General features: G+C 38.8%; 1 protein-coding gene across 14 annotated transcripts in view; it reads right to left on the bottom strand.

Annotated features, from left to right (window-relative positions):
- PDE1C (phosphodiesterase 1C) overlaps nt 1-17700 on the bottom strand; it is a 445397-nt gene that overhangs the window by 171013 nt on the left and 256684 nt on the right. Inside the window, exon 1 of one of the 14 annotated variants that reach the window (XM_067562470.1) lies at nt 11373-11611. The exons of the other annotated variants lie outside the window; for them this stretch is intronic. The gene's annotated coding sequence lies outside the window, so the exon portion shown is untranslated. Of the gene's footprint in view, nt 1-11372; nt 11612-17700 lie in introns of those variants that run through there. 14 annotated transcript variants of the gene reach the window in all.

Here is a 17700-nt window from a genome sequence, read left to right on the forward strand (position 1 = left end):
AGCAATGGTATTGCCATTTTTCATTCTGCATTAACATTCTGCCTGCTTTCACCAACCTAGATGTCTCAGCATTCATCCTCCAGCTGTAGCTTTAAATCATGCTATAGGGGAAAAAGCTTCTCTTGTAGCTTCTGAGCAGCTCACAGGATTAGATGTGCTTTATGTTTTTAACAAGTTGCTTTCCAGATGCTAAATGGCTCTGAGGATTAAAGGCATTTTATTGAAAACAGTGTTTCCAGCCTCTGAGCTGAGATATCCACAACATAAAATGCTGTATCTTCAATGAGTCATCAGAGAACAGAATAACATCACTGAAATCGCCAGTGTAAAACTAGTGTGAGCACAGAATTGGCCCAAAATTTCTTTTATAGCTGCTGAGTGGCTCTAAAAATAGCTTTATTATACCAATTCTGCCGCCGTCCACACACACACGTCCCTCCTTCCCAGTGCATTGGACAAATTCAGTTGTCATTGTCTCTGTTACACTGGGGCCAACGATGTGAACAAAATCAGTCTCACTTTAAATTACGGCCATTTTCTTTCTATCGCTCATTGCTATGAGATGGGTGAACAGCTTTATCTCAATTCAACACCATAACATAGTTGGCCATAGAGAGCACATTTCGCACTTACTGGCTCCCTATTTGTTTCTAGGAGGGATTCAGTGGGTTGATACTGACCTTTTTAGTAACTCCCTTAGAGACCACCCACCTCTTTCCCTAGGCACCGCCATAGGAGATGACGTCTGCTAATGTGCCATATGCACATTATGGCCACAATCCAGGAGAGCACTTAAGCATCCACATAACTTTAAACATGTGCGTATTTGTGTGGCAATCACTGACTTCAGTGGGACTACCCACGTGCTTTACGTTTTCTAGATACACAAGTGCTTTCCTGGATCAGGGCCTACGTTCTCTGATTAAAAAAATCTGGTGGCTTCTGCTAGGTGATTTCAGAGGAAGATCGTTGACTCAGAAATGTCCTTCTTTGATTTCACTAATAAATTCTATATTTCAAGAGAAATCAGTCTACATTTTCTATGGGCTGGACATATTTAAGAAAAACACAATACAAAGCTCACTGTAAGTAAGGTTAGTGCCTAGACATAAGGATACTTACTCTTCTTGCATACAGTCCAGCAAAATATGTTTCTTTAAAATTTATTGGACACAAGTGTCACATCAAGGTGCATCACGAGTTATGCAGTTCAAAATTTACAGGTGTCTATCACAAAAGACACCATCGCTATCAGCACGCTTGTTAGCAGTCCCCACAGAGAGACCGAGAATTGAATGGACACGAAAAATGAACTACCTGTACAACTAGTGTTGAACCCTCTATATCGGAGATACTTTGGCTATGTCTTTGGCAGAACTGCAGGGTCTCAATGCATGGATGAGACGACGATGTAGGGAGGAGGGGTTTAGTTTCATTAGAAACTGGGGAACCTTTTGGGAAAGGGGAAGCCTATACAGGAAAGATGAGCTCCACCTAATCTAAAAGAGAACTGGATTGCTGGCACATAGCATTAAAAAGGCCGTAGAGCAGATTTTAAACTAAGGGTTGGGGGAAAGCCGACAGGTGTGGAGGAGCACGTGGTTAGGACTCAGACATCCCTTAGGGGAGGATCTCTTAATGAAGATTCACTATATCCTAGTAAGGAGGAGAGGATTGAAGAGGATAAAATATGGGTAGGATCTGATGAGAAATAGTCAAATGAAAGAGAGTCCCATTCAATTACATCACATAATGGCAGAGAGCTAAAAAGTGATAATTTTTAAGTGCTTTTACTAGAAGCCCAAATACTAAGATGGGCAAACTTGAGTGCCTAATATTAAACAAGGATATTGACCTAATAGGCTTCACAGAAACTTGATGGAATGAGGCTAATCACTGGGACACAGTAACACAGGGTACAAAATATATTGGAAGGAGAGAATAGGTCGTATTGGTGGGGGAGTGGCACTATATGTGAAAGCATAAAGTCAAATGAAGTAAAAATCTCAAATGAACTAAACTGTACCATAGAATCTCTATGGATAGTAATTCCATGCTAGAATAATAAGAATATAGCAATAGGGATATACTACCGACCACTTGCCCAGGATGATGACAGTGATTATGAAATGCTCAGGGAGATTAGAGAGGCTATACAAATATAACACCCAATAATAATGGGGGATTTCAACTATCCCCCTACTGACTGGGTACCTGTCATCTCAGGACAAGATGCAGAGATAAAATGTCTGGACACCTTAAATGACTGCTTCTTGGCGTAGCATTCCCTGGAACCCACAAGAGCAGAGGCAATTCTTGATTTAGTCCTAGGTGGAGCACAGGATCTGGTCCAAGAGGTGAATATAGCTGAACCCCTTGGTAATACTGACCATAACATAATAAAATTTAACATTCCTTTGGGGTGGGGGAGATGACACCAAAACAGCCCACCAGAGTAGCATTCAATTTCAGAAAGGGGAACTACACAAAAATGAGGAAGTTAGTTAAATAGAAATTAAGGTACAGTGCCAAAAGTGAAATCCCTGCAAGCAGCATGGAAACATTTTAAAGACAACACAATAGAGGCTCAATTAAAATGTATACCCCAAATTAAAAAAAGCATAGTAAAAGGATCAAAAAAGTGCCACTGTGACTAAACAACAAAGTAAAAAGTAGTTAGAGGCAAAAACACTTCCTTTAAAAAGTGGAAGTTAAATCCTTTTGAGGAAAATAGAAGCAGCATAAACTCTGGCAAGTGAAGTATAATAATATCGTTAGAAAGGCAAACAAGAATTTTAAGAACAGCTAGCCAAAGACTCAAAAAGTAAAAGCAAAACAATTTTTAAGTTAATCAGAAGCAGGAAGCCTGCTAAACAACCAGTGGTGGCCACGGGACGATAGAATGTTAAAGGAGCACTTAAGGAAGATAAGGCCATTGCAGAAAAACTAAATAAATTATTTGCATCCGTCTTCACAGCTGAGGATATGAGGGATGTACCTAAACCTGAGCCATTCTTTTAAGGTGACAAATCTGAGAAACTGTCCCTGATTGAGGTGGCATTAGAGGAGGTTTTGGAACAAATTGATAAATTGAACAGTAATAAGTCACCACGAGAAGATGGTATCCATGCAAGGGTTCTAAAGAAGCTAACGTGAAATTACACAACTACTAACTATGGTATGTAACCTATCATTTAAATCAGCTTCTGTACCAGATGACTGGAGGATAGCTAATGTGACACCAATTTTTTAAAAAGGATGCAGAGGCAATCCCAGAAATTACAGGCCAGTAAGCCAAACTTCAGTATCAAATTGGTTGAAACTATGGTAAAGAACAGAATTATCAGACACATAGATGAATACAATTTGTTGGAGAGGAGTTAACATGGTTTTTGTAAAGGGAAAGCATACCTCACCAATATACTACAGTTCTTTGAAGGGGTCAATAAGCATGTGGACAAGGGTGATCCAGTGGATGTAGTGTACTTAGATTTTCAAAAAACCTTTGACAAGGTCTGTCACAAAAGGCTCTTACGCAAAATAAGCGGTCATGGAATAAGAGGTAAGGTTCTCACCTCGATCAGTAGCTGTTTAAAAGATAGGAAACAAAGAATAGGAATAAATGGTCAGTTTTCTGAATGGAGAGAGGTAAACAGTGGTGTCTCCCAGGGGTCTGTTGAACATATTCATAAATGATCTAGAAAAAGGGGTAAACAGTGAGATGACAAAATTTGTAGATGATACAAAACTACTCAAGATGGTTAAGTCCAAAGCAGACTCCGAAGAGTTACAAAGGGATGTTACAAAACTGGGTGACTGAACAACAAAATGGCAGATGAAATTCAATGTTGATAAATGCAAAGTAATGCACATTGGAAAACATAATCCCAACTATACATATAAAATGATGGCGTCTACACATTAGCTGTTCCCACTCAAGAGAAAGATCTTGGAGTCATTGTGGATAGTTCTCTGAAAACATCCACTCAATTTGCAGCAGCAGTCAAAATAGCGAACAGAAAGTTGGGAATCATTAGGAAAGAGATAGTTAGTAAGACAGAAAATATCCTATTGCTTCCTTATAAATCCATAGTTTGCCCATATCTTGAATACTGGGTGCAGATCTGGTCACCCCATCTCAAAAAATATATATTGGAATTGGCAAAGTACAAAAAAGGGCAACAAAAATGACTAGGGGTATGGAAAAGTTTCCATATGATGACAGATTAATAAGTGATATCTTTCAGCTTGGATAAAATACTAAGGAGGGATGTGACTGAGGTCTACAAAATCATGACTGGTGTGGAGAAAGTAAATAAGAAGTGTTATTTACTCCTTCTCATAACATAAAAACTAGGGATCATCAAATTAAATTAATAGGCAGCAATGAACAAAAGGAAGTATTTCTTCACACAATGCAGAGTCAACCTGTGGAACTCCTTGCAAGAAGATGTTGTTACGGCCAAGACTATAACAGGGTTCAAAAAAGAACTAGATAAGTTCATAAATGATAGGTTCATCAATGGCTATTAGCCAGGAGAGGCAGGGATTGCTGTTTGCCACAGGCTGGGAATGGCCGACAGTATGGATCACTTGATGATTGACTGTTCTATTCATTCCCTCTCGAAGGACCTGGCCAACACCAACACCAACACCAACACACACACAACCTCTGGTTAACCTGAACTAGCTACATCTAGTTGCCTACGTTTTTTTACATCAAGATAGCTATTTTGAGTTAGTTACCTTGAAGTAAAAACACCTTTTTGCCAATGCAGTCGTAGCTTTTCATGGGACAGATAATACTGTTGTACATGTCCTGAGGGCTGATCTACAGGGTTATCAATGCAGTACCTTCATGAGCATTAGATTCACTTAATTTTTATAGTATTTTTAAAACCTTCACCACATTGTTTAGTAGTTATTGGACAGAAAGAAGCTTGGTGTTTTAGCTGAAATGCCAAATTTTATCTACCCATTCATCCATTTTAGGTATTGTATTCCTAAGGGGCCTATCACTGCTGTTTCCAATTCTCCTTCCACTGCTACCATTGCAACCCATTCGCCTCAGCTGAATTACACCAGTGTCCATTTTCCTAAGATCCTGTTCTTCCCCAAGCAATTTGGCTGCCATTGTCCCGCCCAATCGCCTTCTTTCCTGAATTCACATTCTCCTCACCCTACTAAGAAAAGTAAAGAAGGGAGCCAGATCTGATAGGGCTCTTTTACTGCCCCTGAGATTAGTCTAAGCTAGTCTTTCCCCAGACATCAGTATGTGGGTCTTTCTTTATTCCCTATTCCCAATTAGGGGAAGAAGAACTAGCAAGGGGACTGATTTTCCTATAAACGACACATGTAGAGGATGTCCTGCTGAGCCCCCTAGCCTTCCTGCTGATCAGTGGAGCAACAACAGTTCAGCCAGGCTCTAGCTCTCCTGCTATATGACCTTCACATTCTCCTGCCAGATGAGTCCTCATTTCATCAGAAAGTGAGGAAATGGGGAGAAGAGGAATTCTGGAAGCACAGCACTCCTCCAAATCTGGGAGAGGAAGAGCCTTCCCTTTGATGGACCAGGAATTTGAGCTGAATTCCCCCATATTTTCCCTGTCTAATAAAAAATGAAATATGATTGTCACACTCTGGGGTGCTATCCAAACCAGGCAGGGCTTGTGTCATCACCTGCCTTGTAGCTCTCGTTGCCTTAAAATGTTCTGCTGCTATAGCTCCCTTGTCTGGATGCTCCCAGCCAGCATACAAGCATGCACTGAGTCTTTGTGTCATAAGCAGCTTTGGCCCAGCAACTCTGACTCTACTTGTTACACTACAGCTACACTCTGGCCTCCAGCAGCCTTGGTTACAGCTGGGCAAGATGGCCCCAGTACCCCTCAATCCTAAATTTTCCCAGAACAGAATGCTCTGCTATGGCCAGACCATTCAGAGGGAGAATAAGGTTTGTTTGCTCTTCTATAGAGACAAATTGCACAGCTTATCACTTTAACTGGAGACAACTATCTCTTCAATTCAAACACAGCACTGGGCTGGGTTAGATTAAAAGTAAAACAAGTTGACTAACAAAAGGAGATAGGATTTTAAGTGAGTTCAAGTATAAAGGAAAGAGCTAGAAAAGATTACAAGCAAGTGAAAGTGAAAAGCGCTTTCTAGAGACTAAGATGTAACAAAACTGCAGTCCTGGTTCAAGGTAGGATTGTCACAACACTATCTTCCAGCAAGATGGCTGACCACTCCCTTGGTCAGGATCTCCCAGAAAGTCCAAAGTGCTCGGTTCCTTTCCCTTCTTAGGTGAAAGATCACTTAGGGTTCTTTGCCTCCCATTTATAGTCCAGTGAGCCACTGAACTGGATTCTTCTGAAGGATACCCTTCCAAAGTAAAGTTTATTCAGGCTATGAGGAAGGACACCTGGAGTCTGGTGGTGGAGGAAGTTCCATGTTGGTTTATTCCCCCACTGGTGTTTGCTAAAACGCAAACTGATCTGTTCTTGCAATTTCCTCCCCTGCTGTGATGCAGAGTGGTTTTCTCCTCCCCTTGTTAGCTTGATGGTTTTGTTTAAGTTTTATGTAAATGCATTCTGATTTTCTCAATGTATCTCGGAAGTACCTTCAAAGTGGCAGAACCACATTCTTTTGTCTAGATGAGGTAACTACAGCTCTGCCTTGCAGACACACTTTAAGAACATAATTTATAATATGTTTATAAGTTTGCATTTGTCCTCTCTGCATACACCACACAATAATCTTAACGATCAGTATGTCATTAGTTTTCTATTGATATCTTACATGTCTCCATTTAGATAAAAGTTATCACATTAATGAGTTGGGGTACACTGAACTAGTCAGGCCAGCTGATACTCACCATCAGATACCAGTAAGCCCCTGGTCCACTTGCACTGCGATGTCATTAGGGTCACAGTGAGGCTCTGGGAATAGTAAGGAGGGGTCTTTACTGGGCTTTGTAACAGCTACAGCTTCGAGCAGGATTCAGGTTTTCAGATTGACTTGATAGTCCTGCTTTGCAAAACATGAATTTTATCACTAACTCTATCAGATTCACTCCAACCTGTGAATACAGACCACTTTCTAGAGTCCTGACAGACATAGGCTATTCCCTACTACGGAGACCTTCTGTGTATTTGTATTAGCTGTAAACCAAAAGATCTCCAGTTCAGCAGATGCTAACCTGCTGAGATAGGAAATAAATCCTTGAACCAGGGAACTTGGGAGCCACATTTTACTCACAAAGAGCAATGACTCACTTCTGCTTCTCGGTAGAAACAATCCCTTAGGAGCTGCGGGAGGGATAATGGGGGAGAGAATAAAGGGAAGCACAGAAGTGTAACTGAAAGATCGAGCATTAAATGTCTGCAGTAGAATCTTGGTTAATTGCAATTGGCAGGGTGGGGCAGGAATAAAAGACACATTTGTTTTCAAAGCTCACCTACTAGGATGGGATGACTATAACTGACATATCATGAATCATGCACATTGGCTAATGAACATTCTGCCATACCATAAAATATTGGTCCTAGTGTTTAATAAACAATTATTTGCTCATATCCCTTTATGTTTATAGTCACCCAAAAATAATTAACAAGTAAAATCTTCATTTCATGAAGTTTCCTCAGTTTCCATACACTGTAGTCATCTATAGGATATAACACCAAGGGATGGGGTATATACAAGGCCAAGGGCTGTGTGTAAAATACAGACTTTTTTTTTTTTTAAATAAAAGTATTCATCATGATCATCTTTCTTCATTCCTACTTACACTTTTAAAGTCCTAAGTAGAGAGACTTATTCTTAAGAATGATTTAGCAAAAGGGTTGGCGGGTGGGGACACGGGTTAGGGGCTGCTTTCAAGCACCTCAACACGCTGCCGAGGGCAGATGGAGAGTCCGGGGCTCTCCACAGCAGCTCCTGGCTCCAGCTCCCTGCCTGGCCGGGCAGCTGCTACAGAATGGGCAGGGCTCCTGCATGTGTCCCACTTTTGCCTTTGGAAAAGGTGGTCACCCTACCTCAAAGCTATTTCGGTATTGATTTCAATGGAGTTAGGAGCCTTTGAGGATGAAGGTCAGAAGCATCATCACAACAATAGGTAGATCTCCAAAATCTATGGCAAGCAATGAAATGATGGAAACCACTAGTGGGGCATCATCAGAACAGGATAAGAATCTACTACAGCTATCAACCAAATGAGTTACCCTTAAAGCTCCACTGGTTGAAACCCATGTTTTTAACATTGAAGGTCCCAGTTTTAAGCCCCACTGACAACCTCAGTGAAAGGAATGGGTCATAACACTTTAATAATAATATTTAGTACTTTTTTCATCTTGTAAGTGCTTTAAACACATTAATCTTCACAGCATCTCTGAAAGGTACATTAGTATCATTAGTCCCATTTTACAAAAGAAGAAATGGAGGTGGAGAGATTAAGATACTTGCCTATAGCCATAGAAGGTGGCAACATCAAAGCTAGGATTAGAACTAAAGTTCTTGGATCAGAGGTCTATATTTAAACCATGAAATTTTGCCTCTCTCCAACTTTAAAACATTGTATTCTTAGGGCCTGATTCTCCTCTCACTTGGTGTAAATCAGGAATAACTCAACTGATGTATGTAAAACGGATGCAAATGAGAGGAGCCTTTAATAATCTCTGAGTAACATCCAAAAAAAAAGTATGACCTGCCTCGGTTTTCAATCACAGAGGAATCTGAATTAGAAACAGACTCCTCAGAAAATCCACAGGAATTTCCCTGGGAACCCAAGAGAAAAAATAAACATGCTCGACTAACACACTTGCTCAAAACAACAAGGAAATTATATAGATATGTCTAGTAATGGCTTGCCAAAGGCAGAATAATCTTTGTTAACAATATCAGGCACAATCCAACAGGCCCACAGCATTTCCTTTTTTTACCTTTTTATTTACTAAATAGCCCTCTAAATCCAGGTGTATTATTTTCTCTTCTCAATAATTTATTTTTGCTTTGAAATGAAAACTGCAAATGTTTTGGTAAATGGACCAAAATACTCTCCCTATTCCACACCCACACAGGAGCTGTCTGTAAAATACCTTTTTATTCCCCTTGAAATGCTATTTTGTAATAGTTTTCTAGAACTAGGTAAATATTGCAAAATCCAAAAAGGATTTGTGGTCTCATAAATATCACCTTTTGAACTCTTTTACTCCCTTCTAGTGAATGTTCAGGTGAGAAAAAATATTTTTGTCTCGGGTGTTCGCAGAAAGGATAAGGATTGCCATCACTGAGGTGAATATGAATGGGCATGAGTAATTGAACCAGAGGGGATTTTGTGGCCATCTTGAAAGCTCTTTTTAGATTTGGCAGTCATCCAACTGGGGAGCAAAAACAACCCCATGTGACTTAGGTGATCAAATAGCAAATTACAACTAGCAAACAATCTAAGCAGTATTGTGGTGAGTAATTACCAAGCAAATTCATAGTCTAATACAGGTTCACATATACCTTTCAACAAATTATTATGAATGACCATATAAGTAAAAATCAAAACCTGTCCACTGATCATTTAAGAACAGGAAAGAAGTATGAAATCCATCTAATAAATTGGTTGCTAAGCACACTTTATCCTCTTCCACTTTCTACATCTCCTCAGGGAATCCTGACAAATCATAAACCAGTCAGATCTTCTCCTATGGAAGTGGGTCACAGTGGAAGGCAACTTGCAGTTGATCTTTCATCTAAGGCAGCACGACTGGAGGGAAGAAAATCACATCCCTTCTCCTCCCCATTACCTTAAAAGGTGTTTGGGGGCCTGGCTGGCACATAGGGAACAGATCTGAAAACAAGGGTACTTTTTTCACTGTGATCCTTGCAAAGCTCTTCTCCCAATTAAAGAACAATACAAGGGGGAGTGGCATCTCTCATTCACCGCTAGACTTCCCCCACCTATTCTGATCTCTAGAACCATGACAGCTGAAAGAGAATCAGAAAAGATGGCCTCTGTTCACACTGACACGATATACATTAAGCCTCTACTCCGCACTCTGATATTACAATGATAGGTCTTAGATAGACCAGTTTGACAGGCTTAACAAACAAAACAGTCTATTTGCTTGGCTTCTCTTACAGTATCATTGCTAAGAAGGTCCCTGATATTTTACTTCAAAGTACAAGTTTGCTGCTATTATTTTCTTATTATAGCATCTGCCAACAAAACGATACAATGTGAGTTTTGATTACTTTCCTAAATGGGCATTTTCCCACATTGCCCCGACTTCTTTTTACTTTTGTTAGATTGATTTACAGGGAGCTTATTTGGCATTCTGACTGTTGGCCTGAATAATGTTACTGCGCTCAATAATCCTTACTCAGAGGTCAATTTGAACATTGCAAAGTGGGTTCAGTTGGAGTTCAGTAACTTGGAAAAAATGTACATATATTCCGTTCAATATCTGAGGGATAGATGGCTTGCTACAAATTGCCATGAATAAATTCCAATCTTTGAGCATTAACATATGACCTATTGTATTTCTTTATCTCTCTCTCTCTCTCTCTCTCTCACACCACACACACACACACACACACACACACACACACGGGGGAAAAGGGGAAGGAGAGAGATCTCCTCAGATAGGTAATGTGAACTCATGCTGGCTTATAACAGGTAACATATAAAATCAGCCACATTCTGTAAAGAAAGCAAGGAATTGTTTTTAAATGTATGATTTTTTTTTTTTTTTAAGTGTTGATAACACAGAGAGCTGTTCCTTCCAATTGAAAAGTAAAATGAAAGTGAAATCAGATCACAGCTTCCTTTCTAAAAAGTTTCTTTTGTGCCATCATTTTATTATGTCTGACACCCTTCTGCAACCAACTCCTCCCTTACAAAAAATATCTAAGCTTTATTCAACAGTAATGTTCCAATTATTTGAATTATTATTATTGTAAATAGTTGTATTTTTATCATATTTCTTCTGTAAGGAAGAGGGGACACACAAAAATTAAATAATTATAGCAGTATTGCTTGTTGTAAGGAATATCTTACGGAGTATCTCTGAAATCAGTAATATCTCTAAAACCAGAATAAATTTTTAAAGTTCACCCACTGTAAGTGGAGGTATAAAATAATCATGGATTTATTTTTATATAGCAGAAAATTCAATACAAGTGCAACAGACTTTTTTACAAATAGCCACTTTTTCCATATGCAAACAGTAGGTTTTAATACAACAAAATCAAGAATTCCAGAGACAAGAACAAACAGGTCTGAGCATGTAACATCTTCAATTGCATGAACAAGGTAGAAACTAGGGGATCTCCCACTGATATAAAAAACAGGAGGCTAGTAAAACAATTTGGGTAAAGTAAGAACTGACCTGAATCATACCCAAAACTTCAAATTCAAATGAGCCTTTGTTCAGAGTTAAACAATTCTGTGTATCTTTTTTTCCCACTGTAGTCTTCTACATTTCCAATTTTCAGCTGGCACAAGAAAGAAACAGGGACAAAATAATATAAGGAAGGCACTTCTTTTAGTATTTCTAGCCTGAAAGAAGTACCCAGAATTTCAAGTCTGTACCTGCAAGTTTTAAGCCCAACTTTGTAGACCCAATAGTTCAAAGAGGCATCAGAACTTTCCATATTCTTGGGTCTATGGAGATTAGCAATTCGCAATGTTCAAATTAACCTCTGGGTAAGGATTAGTGAACGCAGTAATGAAGAACCAGTAAACCACTTAAACAAAAAGAACTATATAATCAATGCACTTTCAGATCTGAAGCGAGTGGTGATGATCTAAAATTAGGCTTCAAATGCTGTGTAGAACTGCAAGGGTTCCTCACCCCTACTAGATACTAACTAAAGCTTGAGAGGCTTGTCTTCAGTTCAAAAATATAACTGTTAGCCATTAGGTGTGGTTCCAACAGGCCACTCAGAAAAAATTGCATAATCAGTTTCAGCATGGTAAAAATCAATTTTTATTAAAATACAGTAGCCATCTGTTTTGCAAATCATGTTTTGTGATGCCCTAAATTTATAAGACCCATCCAGCCCCCATCATCCACAAGTGTAACTGCCAATCAATAAGTAGGGCACAAATAGCAAGTAAAAGCCAGTTAAAAGAGTCATTACAGGGGTATTTATTTGTGCCTTTTAAGCACAAATGATTTTGGAAGTAACACTTCGAGGAGGAAGAAAAGCCTGTTGTGTGTTTTGTAAGACTCAAATTTGTACTTCTGTCTCCTTCTGCTGGTTTGGTTATTACACTGCTCCTTCTTCTGTATATTATACACATTTCTTCTGTTTCAAGTACCATGTTAGATGAAATGGACTAACTGAGTAATGCACCATAGTAATAGGATAGGTTCTGGTTATTATAAGCTACAATACAAAGTGGTTCCACTTTCTTATTGATTCATCCTCAATTACCGTACTTCAGATGAAATGGAAAGCTGAATGAAGTACCTATCATTTGCAGTATGAAGAATCTATAGCACTATTTGTAAGAATTCTGCCTACCTAAAATCTCCCCTGCACTGCTAAACAGCTGTTCCACTCCACTCCTCAGGTAGCTACATAGTTTCATTGGTGATTGAAGTGATTCCATATATGCAGTGATTAAACTTTGAGGTTTGCTGTGCTTTATGATTAAAAATTATTTATAAATTCAAATTATTCATATATCTTAATTTGCTGGTAGTTTGGAAAATAGACAACTCTTTTCAATTTAATATTTTTGTTTATTCTTCTCTTCCTTTTGTCCTCCAAAATAACTGACTTAGCACCTTATTCAGGCAATAAATCTGAGGCCAATCCATGCAAAAATCAGTTAGACCAATTTGCAAGTAAAAAGTTGTTTTGTTTTAACTCCCACCTACAAACTCAGCCTAGAAACTGAAAATCAGGCTGGTTTATTTCATGCTCTCACACAGTCACCAGAAGTCAAGCTACACACCTCAATCACATCTTAACTTCATCTTTAATGCACCTCACACTGTAACTATAGTCAATGAAGAGATGAAGGATTGTCCAGGGGTTGAGACACTAACCAGAGTCCTGAGTTCAAGTCCCATCTGTACCAGAGCCTTCCTGTGTGACCTTGAACAAGTCATTTAGGGCCAGATTTTCCAGGGTATTTAGTCACCAAAAGATGCAAATAAGTACCTACTGGGACTGTCAAAAGTACCTTAGGCACATAACTGCCAATGAGAACTTAGAGTTTGTTTTTAATGCCACTCAGCACCTATCTACATCTTTAGATGCCTAAATACCTTTCACTTCTCTGTGCCTCAATTCCCCACCTGTAAAATGGAGATAATAGCACTTCCCTATCTCACAGCACTATTGTGAGGATAAACACATTCAAGACTGTGAGACACTCAGATACTATGGTAATTGATGCCATGTAAGTACCATAGATGCCTTCTATCTATGGTACTTATATAGAGAGCCACACACTTTTAAAAGCCCTTTCTTTGGTCTTTGATTTTTAATTCCATTTACAGAAATCTTTCAGATTGTCATGAAACAGTAAAGACATAACTCAAAAGATATACCTTAAAAAATATTTAAATATTTTCATCTAGAAGCACAAACATTACACAATATCCTTTGATCATTTACGTTCATCACATTCATCTGGTTTATACATTTATATGTGCTCTACACCTTTGCCTCTTTGCATACTAAAATATTTCCTATGGACAACTTCAATAAAACAAAGTAAAAGGATCAGCAAAAGTCAAGCTAAAGGATTCCCTTACCCAGACTGGCATCCAGATGACATTTTAGTGCAAAAATGAGCATGCAGTGAAGAATCAAACTAAATAATTTATAAATAAACAATAACAATGATAATGATACAAAGAAAAGGGAGAGATATCATAAAGCATCCAAGGGGAAGAGGTTCTTGGGAAGGGAAAAGAACACCTTTGGCAAGACAAGAGAGCACTCGGATTGGTCAAAGGAACTGCGGCGTAGGGGAATGTGCATGAGACAAAGCATGTGGGAAAGAGTGAAATGGAGGGCAGTAAGCCCAGGACAGTAACAGAACACGTGAATGGTGGATGATAATTTGAGGATTAGAGCAAATAGGTGAGGACAATGGGGGAATGTAGTACTTGGCAATGAGTTTGAAGGAAAGGGGAAGAAGGAAAGAGGTGGTGAGAAAGGGGTTGATTGGATAGGCCAGTGGAAAATAATGAGAAAATACTGAAGGCGAAAATATACTGGGTAGGGGAGGAATGGCAAAATGAAGAGGGAACCAGAATAAAGACAAGTTTCTTGTAAAGAAAGAAAAGATTTAAAGAAAAAGAGAATGGTCTTAGACTAAAAGGAAACTGACTTTTTAAAAGAAAAGTATTAAAATATAGAAAACTTATAGTGGGAAAACAGATACTGAAAGACATTAGGAAACAAACACCAAGGTATGCAGCACCAGGAAAAGGAAAGGGAGGCAAAAACCAAACAAGGAGACATAGTAGAGGTTTTTTTCTTTTTTTTTTTTTTTTTCTTTTTAAGTTTAGCCCAATACTAATGGGTTATGATAAAAATACACATTTTATTTAGGCCAAAAATTTAAAGCTGGGGGCCTTGGGACAAGCACCAAAATAAGCGGGTCCATATTCAGAGGCACTGAAAACCTGTAGGTTTTTTTAAGTCAATAGGAGCTGTAGATATTCAGTATCTCTGAAAACCAGGACACTTTTATTTACATGCCCAAATGTGGATTCAGGTACCTGAACTTTCAAACTTGAGTGCTTAAAGTGTTGGATCCATCCTACTCTTCTCGGTTTTCTTCAATCATTCATTGCCAATGAACATAAGGAAATTAAGAATGTATCTTCAGAACTGACTAGAATCCCATATGAAACCTTTTGTTAAACAGCTATCTATTTGGAAGGGCAAATACTCATGTGTTTGACATGTAAATCTGCTGTATTGATTGGCCTAATCCCAAAACATAAACCAAGTGTTCTTTTGTTAAAACAGGAATAAGTTGCACAGTCTCTGCTGTATGATTATATAATGGGAATCAAGACCTGCATATATCATCTCTTTTTTGTTTTATGAATATAGCCCTAACAGAAGCCTGAAATCTCAAGTACTCAATGTAATTATACTGAATAAATGTGATAAAGAGAAGACATCTGTGTTATTGTTTAAGTATCACAAAGTAATGAGCGTTATTTTTTGGCTTATTCGTTTTCATTAAACTCCACTGTTGATGCCTTTTTCCAAATGATATTCAAAAGAAGTCTCCATAGAGACAGCAACTAACATGAGGAATGCAGGCGTCTATTTAATATTCCATTAATCAAAAAGAAATTACATGGCATAGCAATGGAAACAATTAACAATTAAAATATTTTGACAAATAGAAGAACACCAGAGAGCCCAAGACTGATCTTTTGACTATATTAACATTAAAACTACCAACTAATAATTTCTCCACATTACATAGGTCAGTAACTCATAGCTGACATTTGCAAAAGAGGCACCATTTCCCTTTAATAACGCAGTCCCTCATTGGTGCGACCAGTTGAAAACGTCAATTAAGAGTGTTGCCAAGACTTTGGCAAGGACTGTCAACACTGGAACTGGATGGAGGAAAAAAAAAAAAAAAAACTGGCCAAATTGGGACAGTTGGCAGGTGTAAAGTCTATAATCCTGGACTGGAAATCTAATGAGAAAAGGTTTTCTTCTGAGTTTCTGATTTCAGAAGGGACAAAAATACCCAGACTGAACAGCTGTCTCATGGTCTTTTGGCTTTTCCATTTCTGCTCCAGTTGGAAGTAGAAAGCGCAAAAGTGCACAAAAATGAAAATAATATTTAAAAGAGAAGATAATCAAACTTTTATAACTGAAAACAAGTTTTGGTTCGGGTTACTTGTTTAAATCAGCTGTTTCACCCATTCCTATGATATAGAGGATTCCCTCTGTCCATATCTGAAATCTGTGTTTAGGTAGTCCCTCTGCCAAGTCTTGCTCATTTGTCAGGACAATGACAAGAAATTTTTTGGATTTCTTGTCATGGAGTATATAGTCTTTCTATAGAAAGGTACCATAGCATAGGATTTAGAAGTCTTCTTTCATCCAGTATTATATAGTGTATTTTAAAGAAGTATTTACCTAGTGGTCTCAATATCTGAGAGCAATATAAAACATCTAGAAAAGCTCATACAATCCTATAGGCACTTTCAGTACACGTTGTCGCCTCAGTAATGCTAATTGTGAGTGAGGCCCTCAAAAATCATGAGACCAGCTAAAATAAACCTGGAAATTTAAAAAATAAAATAAAATGTTTTTCTTTTTATTAGCTTGTAGGTTTTTGAGCTTTTTGATCTCCCATTTTCAAGCTTTTCTTCACAACCATGAGGGCTAACTACTCACTCTGCTTTTTAAATGAAAGCTGGAATTCTGATGTAATCATGGGACTCCAGGAGTTAAGGCATTAAGAAAAAATGAATATCATGAAACTCATAATAAAATAATGAAAGTTAGCCACAATGTGTGTCTCTGTTGAAAGCAGGACCGGTGTGTAAAACAGATATGCACAAAGCCATTGCATGCAGTGAGTTAAAAAAATAAAATGAGAAAACCCAAATAGTAGCATAAGAGAGTTTTCTGTTAGTATACTCTGGCAATTTGAGCGAGAGTGAGATTAGTGTGGTCCACAAATGAGATCCAATTATTTCATTTAAGGAATCACATGAGACTTCATTTATATTGTAAACACTGGGAACAATCAGACGGGATTTATGATGTCCTTTCACACCTCAGAGGGAAGGAAAGGAAGCGCTATAAATGCAATAAAAGCCTGTGTCTAAAAATAAAAAATGAATTATATCAATCAATAACATATAGGACCAGATGCTGCTATTCTTTTTTGTGTTGACTAGCACTGACTGGACTACTGAGAGTAAGGCACTACTCCACGTGGATAAGAGTGACAGATGTATTTTTCCAATTTGCTAACTCACTAGATTGTGAATAACCACCTTCTTCAAAGTCACTACATGTGAGGTTGGTTAGCTCTCTAATTGGTATTGTATATGCAAACTCATCCTTCAGTGCAGGGCTGACAGGTGTCATGTATCTCACATGACCAACAGCCCTGTCATGCACTCCAAGAGCCCAGCTGGATTTGAATGGTCTAGCTGCGTTGCAAGGATGAACTGGAGCTCCACCTCCCAACCACCAGAAGTGCTGTGGCATTAACTCTGCACGCAGTCCCTCTGCCACCCCCCATTGCTGCTCCTCCTGCAGAATCTCAGAAGCAATCAGGAGGAGACAGCAGCTGTATGGATAGATGATGAGCAGACCAATACTGGCCCTAGCTCCCCCAGCTCTCTCAAATATTCTCCACACAGATTTCCCTCATCCAGCATCCAGCTACTCTCCTAAAACCCACTGCTCAGCGTTCATCTTCCTCCTCCAGCACCCAAGTATTAATCCAACCCAGCACTACCACACATCCTCCAGCACCCACTGACCTCGACACCTCCAGACACCCTCCAACACCCAGTTCCCTAACCGGCACCCCCAAACACGATCTCCTCCAATTCACTACAATGTTCACCCACAATCACCCCAACATAGCTGCCAAGTTTGGTGCAGGTTCATGTCCTCACCCCTGTCTAGGGCTGAGTGTGGAGTAAATCAAAGATTAATTCTCCCTCATCCACAGTAAGCACCACACATGGA

Source organism: Emydura macquarii, unplaced genomic scaffold (genome assembly GCF_026122565.2).
Source record: "Emydura macquarii macquarii isolate MOO-44397 ecotype Brisbane River unplaced genomic scaffold, CSIRO-AGI_Emac_v2 contig_2432, whole genome shotgun sequence".
NCBI classification, from domain to species: Eukaryota; Metazoa; Chordata; order Testudines; family Chelidae; genus Emydura; species Emydura macquarii.